The sequence below is a fragment of the Nerophis ophidion genome, linkage group LG17 (genome assembly GCF_033978795.1).
Source record: "Nerophis ophidion isolate RoL-2023_Sa linkage group LG17, RoL_Noph_v1.0, whole genome shotgun sequence".
Lineage (NCBI taxonomy): Eukaryota > Metazoa > Chordata > Actinopteri > Syngnathiformes > Syngnathidae > Nerophis > Nerophis ophidion.
The window spans coordinates 20,602,404-20,618,314 of NC_084627.1; positions in this window are offsets into that span (position 1 = coordinate 20,602,404).

Sequence of the window (15,911 nt, forward strand, 5' to 3'; positions counted from 1 at the left end):
ATGCTGGGTAGGGTAGTTCTTTTATTCCCTGGCTCATAACATCACAATATAGTACCATGTATATGACGCGTTCAGTTTATCAAAGCACCAAGCAAACAATCGGAAAATTCCCATCATATGAATTCCTAGATATGGTCATAATTATTTTAAGTGCACTATGCATAATAAACACAACATTATTAATATTGCTACTACGGATAATTTGATCAAAAATTCCCTAAAACAGCCCACTACCTATAATATAAGTTTTTTAAACATAAGATCCCTTATAAAAAAATGTTTCTGCTGTTACCTCAGAAATTGCCTGTTCAGATGTTATGATTGTGGCTCAGAGATTTGTATGTAGATTATATTTATTTTCCATAACAAACAGGATAACTTAAATACCCTAGCAGTGGCAATGACCTTAAATGTTTGTATTTACATTTTTTGAGTTGATTTTCATAAAATATGCTATTTAACTGCTACTGTTTAACAAGGACTGATTTAAATTGTGTTTGCACAACAAATGTTTTGGCGCTTTTGTTCATGTGGGAGAATATTCCAATAAAGGTGCACTACACACTACTTTTGAATTCATTATTGGGCTTTGCGTATACAATGCAGTTATTTGCGATTAATCGGAGAAATAGTGCGATTAACTTCGATTAAAATTTTTAATCGTTGCCCAGCCCTAATATATATATATATATATATATATATATATATATATATATATATATATATATATATATATATATATATATATATATTTGGAACACAGCATCATCGTTTTCACAGCTTATTGGTGTTTAGAGGTAGAGAGTGTTTTTTTGTTTTTTATAATGACTTTATTAATCAATCCGACAATTCAATACACAACAATACCACAAGAATGCAATCCAATTCCAAAACACAACCCGACCCAGCAACACTCAGAATAGCAATTAACAGAACAATTGAGGACACACAAACAGGACACGGTACAATCCAAAAGCAGTGAAACCAAAAAATTCATATCATCAATATTAGTAACAATTTCAAAATAGCAGTGATTAAAAATCCCTCATTGACACCATCATTATAAACATTAATACAAAAAAAACCTGAACAATAATGTCACAGTAGAGTTCTAAATCTATTTTAAAAGGCACAAAACATGTTTCTAACATGTTTACAGTTGCATTGTTTACGGTTTCACACGTTCGAAAAGGAGAAGGAAGAAACAGAGCTCAATTATCCTACCCCGTTCCTGTCTGGAAATAAATTCAAACACATTTTATCCACTTCTTTTCTTGATCTTAAACACAACAACAATGAAGTATCAATAAATACACATCAGTGTATTTTACATGAATCTATAGTTAATATACTGTATGGTTCACATCATTTCCTGAATATGTGAGAGATTATTTGTCATTCATCAATCAAGTTCAAGATTTGTATCAGTGTTTGGTGAACATTCTCTTAAACGTAATCATATTAGTACGTTGTTTGACATCTTTGCTTGATCCATTCCATCATTTAATTCCACAGTCTTAAGTGTTGTGCGTGAATACAGATATTTTAAATCATATTTTTCTGTGAGGTTATATTTCTCCTCTTTTGTTGAGAAGAATTGTAGTAGCAGGTTATAAGTTTGTTGTGTGCAAAATTTTAGCTATTTGTGAAAACATCAAATCTTTACATTTCAATATTTTGGATTCAATAAATAAAAGGTTTAAATAAATGAGTGTCAAACTAACTTTAGATCGAGGGCCACATGGAGAAAAATCTACTTCCAAGTGGGCCGAACTGTTAAAATCACGGCAGAATAACTTAAAAATAAGAACTTCAGATTGTTTTCTTTGTTCAAAATGAATGTTGTTGTTTTTTTTACACTTACATGTTGCGGTTAATACTATTCTATATTTGTTGTTATTTATACTTTCTGAATAGATTATATGATAATGTTCATCAGTCAACTCATTGGTGTTAATTTTCAATCTATCAAGATAAAAGAATATCAAAATCAAGTTACAGGATGTTATTTATGTAGTTTGCTAATTTTCCTTGACTGGTGCAGTATTATCATGTTTGTTTTTTTTTACATATTTAGCATCATCTACAAAGATACAAAGAATTGCTATTGCGACATCTAGTGCACCCATGTAGAACAGCAGTTTCTTTCATAAAAAAATTTCGGCTCATTTTTATACTAAGAAAACTCATCCCGTGGGCCTGATGAAAGGGCCGTACGTTTGACACCCCTGGTTTAAATGTTCTCGAAAACCAACATTATCTATTATTCTAATTGACCTTTTTTGTAACGCAGTTAATAAATGAAGTGTAATTATTTCCCCTCGGTGCTGGAATTCAGGCAGTTTAAACATGCTTTTAATGCGCTTCGTTTTTTTGCGTGTGCAGTTTAAATGCTAATATTCTTTAAAGAAATGCTATTTTTCACATATACAGTAGTACCTCAACTTAAGCATGTTTTGAGATGAGAGCTGTCTCTGGGCTAATTGTTATGCTTTAGGTTGCGAGCTAAAAATTTCGAGCCGCAAGCATCAGCGCCATTAGTTGCCGTAGCGAAAGTCACAGCAAAGCACGTAAGAGACATGACATTTGGTCTTACCCGCGAGCCTTGGCTTACAGCTAGAGATGGACTTTTTTTCCCCAACATTGTAAGGAAGAAATTCAGTGTGAAGTACAGTACAGTCCTAAAAAGAAGTGGAGGACAGTCTTTGAACTAAAGTAAGAAATCATCAAAGAAATGACCGAGTACTGCTAGTCTGCACCATGCTGAAACAGAATGAGTTAACGCCAGCCAAGAATGTTACAATATTATCGAAACTGACGACATTTATCCATGAAAATATGGAAAAGCTGCTGATGCGGTTGAATTAAATCCATTGAACCCCACATTTTAATTAGTCTTTTAGAACATTTTAACTTAAGTAATCTTGTGTGCTGGATTTTAGACTTTTCAACAAACAGAACGCAAATAGTAAGAGTGAATGTTTTTTATCGAACACAGTGTGCTCCTCGACTGGCTCCGCCCCCCCTAGGATGTGTCCTATCGCCAATTATTTTTATTCTCTACACAAGTACGTTTGTATGTAATATGTACATATTATATTTACATTATATAATATATACTGATTTATTATATTATTATATAAGTGAAGTGAACTATATTTATATAGTGCTTTTTCCTCAAGTCAATGTCAATCAATCAATCAATGTTTATTTATATAGCCCTAAATCGCAAATGTCTCAAAGGACTGTACAAACCACTACGACTACGACATCCTCGGAAGAACCCACATAAGGGCAAGGAAAACTCACACCCAGTGGGCAAGGAGAATTCACACCAAGTGGGACGCCAGTGACAATGATGACTATGAGAACCTTGGAGAGGACCTCATTTTTCTTTTGACAAGAACAAGAAAGTTTGATCATATTACGCCTGTACTGGCTCACCTGCACTGGCTTCCTGTGCACTTAAGATGTGACTTTAAGGTTTTACTACTTACGTATAAAATACTACACGGTCTAGCTCCATCCTATCTTGCCGATTGTATTGTACCATATGTCCCGGCAAGAAATCTGCGTTCAAAGGACTCCGGCTTATTAGTGATTCCCAAAGCCCAAAAAAAGTCTGCGGGCTATAGAGCGTTTTCCGTTCGGGCTCCAGTACTCTGGAATTCCCTCCCGGTAACAGTTCGAGATGCCACCTCAGTAGAAGCATTTAAGTCTCACCTTAAAACTCATTTGTATACTGTAGCCTTTAAATAGACTCCCTTTTTAGACCAGTTGATGTGCCGTTTCTTTTCTTTTTCTTCTATGTCCCACTCTTTCTTGTGGAGGGGGTCCGGTCCGATCCGGTGGCCATGTACTGCTTGCCTGTGTATCGGCTGGGGACATCTCTGCGCTACTGATCCGCCTCCCCTTAGGATGGTTTCCTGCTGGCTCCGCTGTGAACGGGACTCTCGTTGCTGTGTTGGATCCGCTTTGGACTGGACTCTCGCGACTGTGTTGGATCCATTATGGATTGAACTTTCACAGTATCATGTTAGACCCGCTCGACATCCAGTGCTTTCCTCCTCTCCAAGGTTCTCATAGTCATCATTGTCACCGACGTCCCACTGGGTGTGAGTTTTCCTTGCCCTTATGTGGGCCTACCGAGGATGTCGTAGTGGTTTGTGCAGCCCTTTGAGACACTAGTGATTTAGGGCTATATAAGTAAACATTGAATGATTGATTGATTGATATGTGGGCAACCCCCACCGAAAGCAATGGATGTCGAGCGGGTCTAACATGATACTGTGAAAGTTCAATCCATATTGGCTCCAGCACAGCCGCGAGAGTTCAGTATAAAGCGGATCCAACACAGCAGCGAGAGTCCCGTCCACAGGAAACCATCCCAAGCGGTATTGGATCAGCAGCGTAGAGATGTCCCCAACCAATACAAAGGCGAGCGGTCAATCCTGGGTCCCGACGAGCGGCCCATCCTGGGTCCCGACTCTGGACAGCCAGTACTTCATCCATGGTCATCGGACCGGACCCCCTCCACAAGGGAGGGGGGGACATAGGAGAAAGAAAAGAAAAGAAGCGGCAGATCAACTGGTCTAAAAAGGAGGTCTATTTAAAGGCTAGAGTATACAGATGAGTTTTAAGGTGAGACTTAAATGCTTCTACTGAGGTAGCATCTCGAACTGTTACCGGGAGGGCATTCCAGAGTACTGGAGCCCGAACGGAAAACGCTCTATAGCCCACAGACTTTTTTGGGGCTTTAGGAACCACTAATAAGCCAGAGTCCTTTGAAAGCAGATTTCTTGCCGGGAGATATGGTACAATACAATCGGCAAGATAGGATGGAGCTAGACCGTGTAGTATTTTATACGTAAGTAGTAAAACCTTAAAGTCACATCTTAAGTGCACAGGAAGCCAGTGCAGGTGAGCCAGTACAGGCGTAATGTGATCAAACTTTCTTGTTCTTGTCAAAAGTCTAGCAGCCGCATTTTGTACCAACTGTAATCTTTTAATGCTAGACATGGGGAGACCCGAAAATAATACGTTACAGTAATCGAGACGAGACGTAACAAACGCATGGATAATGATCTCAGCGTCGTTAGTGGACAAAATGGAGCGAATTTTAGCGATATTACGGGGATGAAAGAGGGCCGTTTTAGTAACGCTTTTAATGTGTGACTCAAAGGAGAGAGTTGGGTCGAAGATAATACCCACATTCTTTACCGAGTCGTGATTCAAAGCGCTTTACATAGTGAAACCCATATCTAAGTTACAATTAAACCAGTGTGGGTGGCTCTGGGAGCAGGTGGGTAAAGTGTCTTGCCCAAGGACACAACGGCATTGACTAGGATGGCGGAAGCGGGGATCAAACCTGCAACCCTCAAGTTGCTGACACGGGCGCTCTACCAACCGAGTTATACCGCTCCATATACCATTTAATATGTGGTACTCTCTGCAGCTGCATAAAAAAATCCTCTTTGGTTACTATATGAGGAACTTCGGTGCAATTTTGTACTCTCCATAAGTGAGAAGCTACTGTCTTGTACAACAACAATTGACAGCTTTTTGTGTACTATCTTGTGACGCTTTATTGCAGTTCAGTGACTCCTGCATCGTAAACACAATATCGTTCTTTCATTGGATACTAAAAACACTGCCTCATGCATACCTCCATGCATTATCCACAAAGAGTGTCAGCTTTGTGAAACCCCTCTATTAATTTGGTAAAATAATAATATTGATATTAATAATAATAATAATAACGTGATCACACCCGAGTGAAAGATGGCCTTGTGTTAAGTGTGGCTGGGAAAATCTCTGACTCTCCCTGTGCTCTTTCAGCTGTGCTTAGAAGCAATAATGTTATATAATGTAGCCATCTGCTCTTCCTGTTGATTTTTAAAAGTCAACCGTGGGCCATGCAGGATGTCACTGTTCGTCCATCCAAGCAAGTGGATATCAATACTTTCCATCCCACTTTCCTTCTGTCTGACACACTGTCTCATTGGGAGCTTAGGGGAGGAGGTTATTATAGCCACCAAAATGAATATAGTTAATTCTCCTGCTGCTTGATTAATGCTCTTGTCAATTAAAAGTAGGAGAAGAACAACCCGCAAACAAATAATACACTCCTATTACTATATTTTTTTTATATTAAATTGTATCTTTTAGTATAAGTTTTGCAGAGACGGTCGGTACTGCACAACAGTGGTTTGATAGCAGCACAGTGACATCTAGCGGCTTAATTGGAGCATAGCAAGGTAAATAAAAGCCACATAAGTTCCATTATCAGCTACAATCGGGCGGAAGGCAGGGTACACCCTGGACAAGTCGCCATCTCATCGCAGGGCCATGACAGATAGACAGACAACATTCACACTCACATTCACACACTAGGGCCAATTTAGTGTTGCCAATCAACCTATCCCCAGGTGCATGTCTTTGCAAGTGGGAGGAAGCCGGAGTACCCGGAGGGAACCCACGCATTCACGGGGAGAACATGCAAACTCCACACAGAAAGATCCCGAGCCTGGATTTGAACCCAGGACTGCAGGACCTTCGTATTGTGAGGCAGACGCACTAACCCCTCTGCCACCGTGAAGGGAATAAGCGGTAGAAAATGGATGGATGGATGAAGTTCCATTATCCATCCATCCATTTCCTACCGCTTATTCCCTTTGGGGTCATATATACATATATATGTATTTTTTTTATTTTATTTACATTCCACATTATATATATATATATATATATATATATATATATATATATATATATATATATATATATATATATATATATATATATATATATATATATATATATATATGTATATGTATGTCTTGATTGGATTATCCAGAGAATAGTGCTCGATACCGTGGTAGAGCGCAATATGTAGGTGTGGGAAAAAAATCACAAGACTACTTCATCTCTACAGAACTGTTTCATGAGGGGTTATTGAATTATTGAATATTCAACCTCAAAGACAATAATGTTGAATATTCAATAACATGGCAAATTCTTGCATCCAGCACACCTTACAACAGTGGTAATAAAAGATGCAACCTATGCTTGAAAGAGAAACTGTTTATTATATATCATCCAGATCTATCATCCCTCAACAAGCGCAGTGAAATCATTTCAACATGCCGCCACAGACGGAAACACCTCCTAGGTAACACATGAGCCAATCACCACACCCTACGCCTGCTTGTACCTACCCACTCAGTGCACTATATAAACCATTGTATGTGAATGCTTCCATTAAAATCTCCTGATGATTGAGGGAACCCCTCATGAAACAGTTCTGTAGAGATGAAGTAGTCTTGTGATTTTTTTCCCACACCTACATATATATATATATATATATATATATTCATACATACATACATACATACATTTACTACCGCTTATTCCCTTTGGGGTCGCGGGGGGCACTGGTGCCTATCTCAGCTACAATCGGGCGGAATGTGGTTTACACCCTGGACAAGTCGCCAATATATTTATATATATATATATATATAAAATAGAATGTAAATAAGATTAAATATATATATATATATATATATATATTCACAATATATGGATTATAAAACTATAACAACTGGTAAAATATAAATAAATGCAATATTGCAAATTGTAAAACTTTATTGACATAGTACAAGCGCAATGGAGATGCTTTTTTTAGCTTAAACCAAGGCACTTTTGTTTGCTTAATAGTCATAATAAAGGCCATAAAAAATAATGTAAAATAAAATCACTTTAAATCATTTTAATTCACTCTGATTTTGCGAAGGCTCCCTATTGTCTTTATAACCGTTTTGACACTCTTTACTTTAGTAAGAAAATGCAAGAACTCAAACTTCACATTATCCCACACCTTCCCGTTGTTTAAAAAAATAAACAAGAGTGTTGTGTATTGGGAAAGGAGACGGCACAGACAACAGGGGCGTAGTAGTAGCTCTATGTCTTACATATATATATATATATATATATATATTAAATGGCGTGTCAAAATGTGTATGTGTGTGCAGCTATGTGTGAAGATTAGCTGTTGAGTGATAAGAGAAGTCCAAAAGGGGCAGGGCAGGCTCGTAGATCCAAGAGACAGGCAAGAAGTCGGGGGCAGCAATAGAGAGGCGTCAAAAGATCTCTGTCTAGGCGGGAGGTTTGAAATTCAAGAGGCTGCCAGAGAACCAGAGGGGAACACAGGGGGAGACAAGACACACAGCTCGTTACGCGGGAACAAAGGGTTGCTTCAAGAAACGACAGGGGGGACACAGGACCAGAGGAGAAACACAGACAGAGAGTATGCATCAAGCGTGGAGAATTTCGGCTTACTGTTCAGGAACGGATTGTTACGTTCTGGCGCGGGATAGCAGGTTGTGCTGGTTTAAGAAGGCAGGCCTGATGATCAGCTTCAGCTGTGCTGATTGCCGATGATAGATAGCCTCTGCCGGAGTGGCGCACGCAAGTGCGCTCTTGGAGGCGCAATCAGCAGAGCACACAAATGAGAGCGCATTAGAATGCGCCCTGGTCGTGACAAAGAGTTCTGGACCAGATTATATTTGTGGTCGACTAAAGTTTTGTGCAAAAGAACTGAACTTAATTTTTACATTTATTTTTAATCAATTTTTAGAAACACAGCATGTCCCCAAAGTCTGGCAAGATCTTATAATTGTCCCAGTCCCTAAATCCAGAAGTCCTAACATTTTAAATTATTTTAGACCTACAGCCCTGACCTCTCTGCCAATGAAAACTTTTGAAAGGCTGGACTGATTAGAATTTTTTTAAAACATTGAACATGCTATTGATCCACTGCCTTAGAGATGATTGGAGGACGTCTCACTTACATCTGTTGTCTTTTCAGTCACTTACTGTACACACACAGGCCTAGTGTTGATGATTTTGTCAAGTGGTGTGATGCTTCATATCTACAAGTAAACAACCTTAAAACACAAGATATGATTTTTGCTTTAGAAGGCAGGTGGGAATTGCTTATGAGGGAACCATTAATAAGAGACAAACTGTCAACGTTGTATAATCCTATAAAAATCTTGGGACCATTATTGACAATATTTAACATTTTTAGGATAACTGTGATGCAAAAGAGGTCACCAGTGTCTTCACTGTCCAAGGAAGTTGTCATTCATTCATGTTGACAAAACCATGATGAATTTATTTTATTGGGCTTTTATTGAATAGCTTTGATCTTTGTGTCGGGTGTCATGGTTTGGAGAGCTGCCTCTGAAGGAGAGAACCCGATTAAGCCAAATACTTAAGTGATCAAATTGACTTAATGGTGAGCCTCAGTTGAGTTTGGAGTACATGTCCACTCGGCAGGTACAGCAGATTGGAGAAATTACAGCAATTACTGTAATTGAGTAATTGGTATAAGAGCAGCTTTGTTACAGCCACAGTTATTATTTTAAACAAACTATAGCTATATTGCACGTATTTATTTATTCTTATCTACTTATTAATTCATGGAAGTTGTGTCTTAATGTCCTTTACTAACTTTTACTATGCCTCTTTTTATTGTTAATGTGACTTTTTCTTTCTTTTTTCCTTGGTCCTGGTCCCAGGCAGCCTGTTGAGTACTTTGTCATGTTGTGATCTGTTATGTGTTAAATACCTTTGTTTGGCTTAACATATATGCATATGCCATTCTCCTGTATATTACACTGCAAAACAAATCTACCTTCGAGTGCAAATAAAGTCACTCGAACACTTGAACTTCATTTCCAAGTATAGAACTGTACATATCTGGAGCAGAGTTTAGTCTAATAAATTAAAGTTAAAGTTAAAGTACCACTGATAATCACACACACACTAAGTGTGGTGAAATTACCTTCTGCATTTGACCCATCCCCTTGTTCCACCTCCTCGGAGGTGAGGGGAGCAGTGAGCAGCAGCTGTGGCCGTGCTCGGGAATCATTTGGGGATTTAATTCCAACCCTTGATGCTGAGTGCCAAGCAGGGAGGTAAAGTGTGCCATTTTTATAGTCTTTGGTATGACTCGGCTGGGGTTTGAATGACACAAGAGGTATGAAGTATCAACATTGTGCACTTGTAAAACATTACAGGTGGACTGTATAGTAGTTGTCGCAGTATGGCATTAAATGACTACGACTTTATAATAAATACTTAGTTGTTGTCATTGGCATATTTTTAAGCCAACGTTTATGCTCCCACACCAGTCCAATCCAATCCACTTTGTTTATATAGCACATTTAAACAACCAAAATGTTTCCAAAGTGCTGCACAAAAATATTAAAAACAATATTCAAATACTATCCTTAGCTCCACCAATGACTGAATAAAAACAAAAAAAATAAATATGATTAAAAACGATTTTAAAGGGTAAAACCAATTAAAACAAGAAATTGGAATAGAAATTTAAAAACACAGAGGACCACACAACTCACGTAGTGTTAAAAGCCAGAGAATAAAAGGGGGTCTTAAGACGAGACTAAAAACGCTCCACTGTGGGAGCAGTTGGAACATGGAGGGGCAGAGTGTTCCAGAGCTTAGGGCCGACCACAGAGAAGGCCCTGTCTCGCCTAGTTTTAAGTCTGGTCTTGGGCACCACGAGCTGGAACTGGCTCTCAGACCTCAGAGCCACAGCGGTGGCCGCACTCAAGAATCATTTTGGTGATTTAACCCCCAATTCTAAACCATGATGTTTAGTGCCAAGCAGGGAGGTAATGGGTCCCATTTTTATAGTCTTTGGTATGACTTTGTTATTTTGAATGACACAAGAGGTACAAAATATTAACATTGTACACTCAAAAAAACATTACAAGTGGACTGTATCGTAGATGTCGCAGTATGGCAACGAAGGACATAGCAAATTTTATTAAACTAAATGACTTATGACTTTTTAATAAATACTTAAATGTTGTCATTGGCATATTTTTAGGCCAACGTTTACGCTCCCACACCAGTTACAAACCCTGTTTCCATATGAGTTGGGAAATTGTTTTAGATGTAAATATAAATGGAATACAATGATTTGGAAATCCTTTTCAACCCATATTCAGTTGAATGCACTACAAAGACAAGATATTTGATGTTCAAACTCATCAATTTTTTATTTTTTTTTGCAAATAATAATTAACTTAGAATTTCATGGCTGCAACACGTGCCAAAGTAGTTGGGAAAGGGCATGTTCACCACTGTGTTACATCACCTTTTCTTTTAACAACACTCAATAAACGTTTGGGAACTGAGGAAACTAATTGTTGAAACTTTGAAATTGGAATTCTTTCCCATTCTTGTTTGATGTAGAGCTTCAGTGGTTCAACAGTCCGGGGTCTCCGCTGTCGTATTTTACGCTTCACAATGCGCCACACATTTTCGATGGGAGACAGGTCTGGACTGCAGGCGGGCAAGGAAAGCAACCGCACTCTTTCGTTACGAAGCCACGCTGTTGTAACACGTTCAGAATGTGGCTTGGCATTGTCTTGCTGAAATAAACAGGGGCGTCCATGAAAAAGACAGCGCTTAGATGGCAGCATAAAACCTGTATGTACCTTTCAGCATTAATGGTGCCTTCACAGATGTGTAAGTTACCCATGCCTTGGGGAAATATGCACCACCATAACATCACAGATGCTGGCTTTTGAACTTTGCGTCCATAACAGTCTGGATGGTTCGCTTCGCCTTTGGTCCGGATGGCAATTGCACTTTGAGAAACGTTGTTCCTAAACTGTTTGACTATTTGCTCATGCAGTTGTGGAAAAAAGGGGTGTACCTCGCCCCATCCTTTCTTGTGAAAGAATGAGCATTTTTTTGGTAAGCTGTTTTTATACCCAATCATGGCACCCACCTGTTCCCAATTAGCCTGCACGCCTGTGGGATGTTCCAAATAAGTGTTTGATGAGCATTCCTTAACTTTATCAGTATTTATTGCCACCTTTCCCAATTTCTTTGTCACATGTTGCTGGCATCAAATTCTAAAGTTAATGATTATTTGCAAAAAAAAAAAAAAGTGTATACGTTTGAACATCAAATATGTTGTCTTTAGTATATTCAACTGAATATGGGTTGAAAATTATTTGCAAATCATTGTATTCTGTTTATATTTACATCTAACACAATTTCCCAACGCAGATGGAAACGGGGTTTGTATTAGAGATCGGTATGTCGTGAGTTTAAACCCCGGCCGAGTCATACCAAAGACTATAAAAAAATGGGACCCGTCACCTCCCTCCTCGGCAATCAGCATCACGGGTGGGAATTCGGGGTTTAATCACCAAAATGATTCCCGAGCGCGGCCACCGCTGCTGCTCACTGTTCCCCTCATCTTCCAGGGGGTGAACAAGGAGATGGGTCAAATGCAGAGGTTAATTGGTACTTGGCACTTTAACTTTTTAACTTTAGTACCTACATTTTTATTAGCAAAAATTAAACTGGCAGCCCGGTGGAAGAAGGGTTAGTGCATGTGCCTCATAATACGAAGGCCCCGAGTAGTCCTGAGTTCAATCCCGGGTTCGGGATCTTTCTGTGTGGAGTTTGCATGTTCTCCCCGTGACTGCGTGGGTTCCCTCCGGTTACTCCAGCTTCTTCCCACCTCCAAAGACATGCACCTGGGGATAGGTTGATTGGCAACACTAAATGGTCCCTAGTGTGTGAATGTGAGTGTGAATGTTGTCTGTCTATCTGTGTTGGCCCTGCGATGAATTGACGACTTGTCCAGGGTGTATCCTGCCTTCCGCCCGAATGCAGCTGAGATAGGCTCCAGCCGTCTCCCGTTACCCCAAAAGGGACAAGCGGTAGAAAAAGGATGGATAGATAAACAGCCTGTTTTTTTGGGTATCCCATAACCTCTGATTGGCCACTTTTTTAAGTCCCGCCCTCGACCTGCTTACCTCGATTTAAGCCTAAATTGACAAACCACTCGTCACATTTGAAACTGTATTCTATTAACATATTAATATATTGGGGGTTATTTTTCGGTGATATATTTTCGAAAAAATAAGCAGCGCTCCACACCCTCTATACCAGGCCTGGGCAATTATTTTGACTCGGGGGCCAAATTTAGAGGAAAAAAATATGTCTGGGGACCGGTATTTATATCTTTTAGGAAAACTAATACAAAACCTTCCAATAAAGTCTGATTGAATGCTAAAAATGTTATGACGGACCGCCTTAAAAACGGAATGGAATTTTATTTTTTTCTATGAACGATAAAACCCTGAATATTGACAACATATGAACGTCACAGCCCCTCTCATTCGACATTTTACAATCAAGCCAAATGCAACAAAAATGCAACAAACACAGCGAAATATTAACGTGGAGGGTAAAAAAAAAAACCCAAAAACATCTACAATCTGATATATGTGATGTATCACAAAGCTTTAGAACTTTCTTGTAAAATCTCCTTCTGTCCCTGGCACCCGCCTTTCACGCTGGCCGCTATGGAAACACTGTGGAAACACTCTGTGGAAACACTCCCCACCCACACTGCTTGGTGCCTCGTCTGACCTGCTGTGACGTAATTAACGTAGTGAAGTGAAGTGAAGTGAAGTGAATTATATTTATATAGCGCTTTTTCTCAAGTTACACAAAGCGCTTTACATAGTGAAACCCAATATCTAAGTTACATTTAAACCAGTGTGGGTGGCACTGGGAGCAGGTGGGTAAAGTGTCTTGCCCAAGGACACAACGGCAGTAACTAGGATGGCACAAGCGGGAATCGAACCTGCGACCATCTAGTTGCTGGCACAGCCACTCTACCAACCGAGCTATGCCGCCCCACTAGTAGTAGTAACTAGTAGGGTTGTACGGTAAACGGGTATTAGTGATTGATTGATCGATTGAAACTTGTATTAGTAGATTGCACAATACAGTACACATTCCGTACAATTGACCACTAAATGGTAACACCCTAATAAGTTTTTCAACTTGTTTAAGTCGGGGTCCACGTTAATCCATTCATGGTACAAATATATACTATCAGCATAATACAGTCATCACACAAGTTAATCATTATAGTGTATACATTGAATTATTTACATTATTTACAATCCGGGGGTGGGATGAGGAGCTTTGGTTGATATCAGTACTTCAGTAATCAACAATTGCATCAACAGAGAAACGGACAATGAAACAGTGTAGGTTTTATTTGGTAGGATGTTTACAGCGAGCAGAGAACATAGGGAGTTCAGATAGCATAAGAACAAGTATATACATTAGAAATACATTCGATTATTTACATTAGGTCAATACTACCGTCAATCCGGGGAGATGGGATGTGAATGGAGGAGGGTTAGGGTTGAAGTTGCCTGGAGGTGTTGTGGTGCATGTACAGTAGAAGGCAGTATTGTCCTGTTTAAGAGTGTCACAAGTTCACAACATTGCTGTTTAAGGCAGACGAACTGCTTTACGGTAGACGAAAACGTGACTGCTGTTGTTGTGTGTTGTTACCGCGCTGGGAGGACGTTATTGAAACTGCCTAACAATAAACCCACATAAGAAACCAAGAACTCGCCGTCGATCATTCTACGCTGTTTATATTGTGGGAAAGCGGACGTGAAAACAGGCTGTCCACACTCAGGTCCGCATGGAGCTGGAGGGGGCGTGGCCTCAAGCTCCACCTGAATTTCGGGAGATTTACGGGAGAAAATTTGTCTCGGGAGGTTTTTGGGAGAGGCGCTGAATTTCGGGAGTCTCCCGGAAAATCCGGGAGGGTTGGCAAGTATGGTATCAGCCAAACACTAGTCACTAAAATATCATGCAAAAGCACAGATTCCAACCATTGAAATACGTTGTATAGTTCAAAACTCATGGTAATTTGCAAACATCACTGCACATCAAAATGGCAGCTACACTTTCCATCTTAAAGATCTAAAAAAAAAATATTCGGGCCAGATTGAAAAGTTTAACGCAGGGGTGTCAAACTCAAATACAGAGTGGGCCAAAATTTAAAACTGAACAAAGCGGCGGGCCAAGGTTGAACAAATTAACCTTTTAATAGGGACCCAAACAAGTTTTGCATTGAACATTGAACAAGCAAGGCTTATATACAGTAACATCAACATGCAATATCGAACTTCAAATAATAATAATAATAATTAAAAAATATCAATGGCTTTTTAAATAAAATGTAAATACAAATGTAATGCCTCTTTTCTTTTTGCAGCCTTCTGAGGTAAATATCAAAATATACTGTAGCGTCCCGAAAGAGTTAGTGCTGCAAGGGATTCTGGGTATTTGTTTTGTTGTGTTTATGTTATGTTACAGTGCAGATGTTCTCCCGAAATTGTGTTTGTCATTCTTGTTTGTGTGAGTTCACAGTGTGGCACATATTTGTAACAGTGTTAAAGTTGTTTATACGGTCACCCTCAGTGTGACCTGTATGGCTGTTGACCAAGTATGCCTTGCATTCACTTATGTGTGTGTAATAGCCGCATATATTATGCGATTGGGCCTGCACGCTGTTTGTATGGAGGAAATGCGGATGTGACGACAGGTTGTAGAGAATGTTAAAAGCAGTGCCTTTAAGGCACGCCCTCAATATTGTTGTCCGGGTGAAAATCGGGAGAATGCTTGCCCCGGGAGATTTTCGGGAGGGGCACTGAACTTCGGGAGGATTGGCAAGTGTGAGAAATTGTGGTGTTCCAGCGGCACCGCTGTTGTGTAATAACGGCCATCCAGCTGTCATTTTATTTTGATATTGCCTCAAGGGCCAAATTGAATTACAGGGCGGGCCAAATTTGGCCCGCGGGCCAGAGTTTGACACCCATGGTTTAGCGGGTCACATGTGGCCCCCGGGCCTCAATTTGCCGAACGCTGCCCTATACATTGAAACTGGGTGTGTGCGAAACTTAAACGCGCCTCTCATTGGTCAACAATGCCATCAATCATCCGTACCTGGTACGTGATTGGCTGAGCCTGTCCATGTCAAG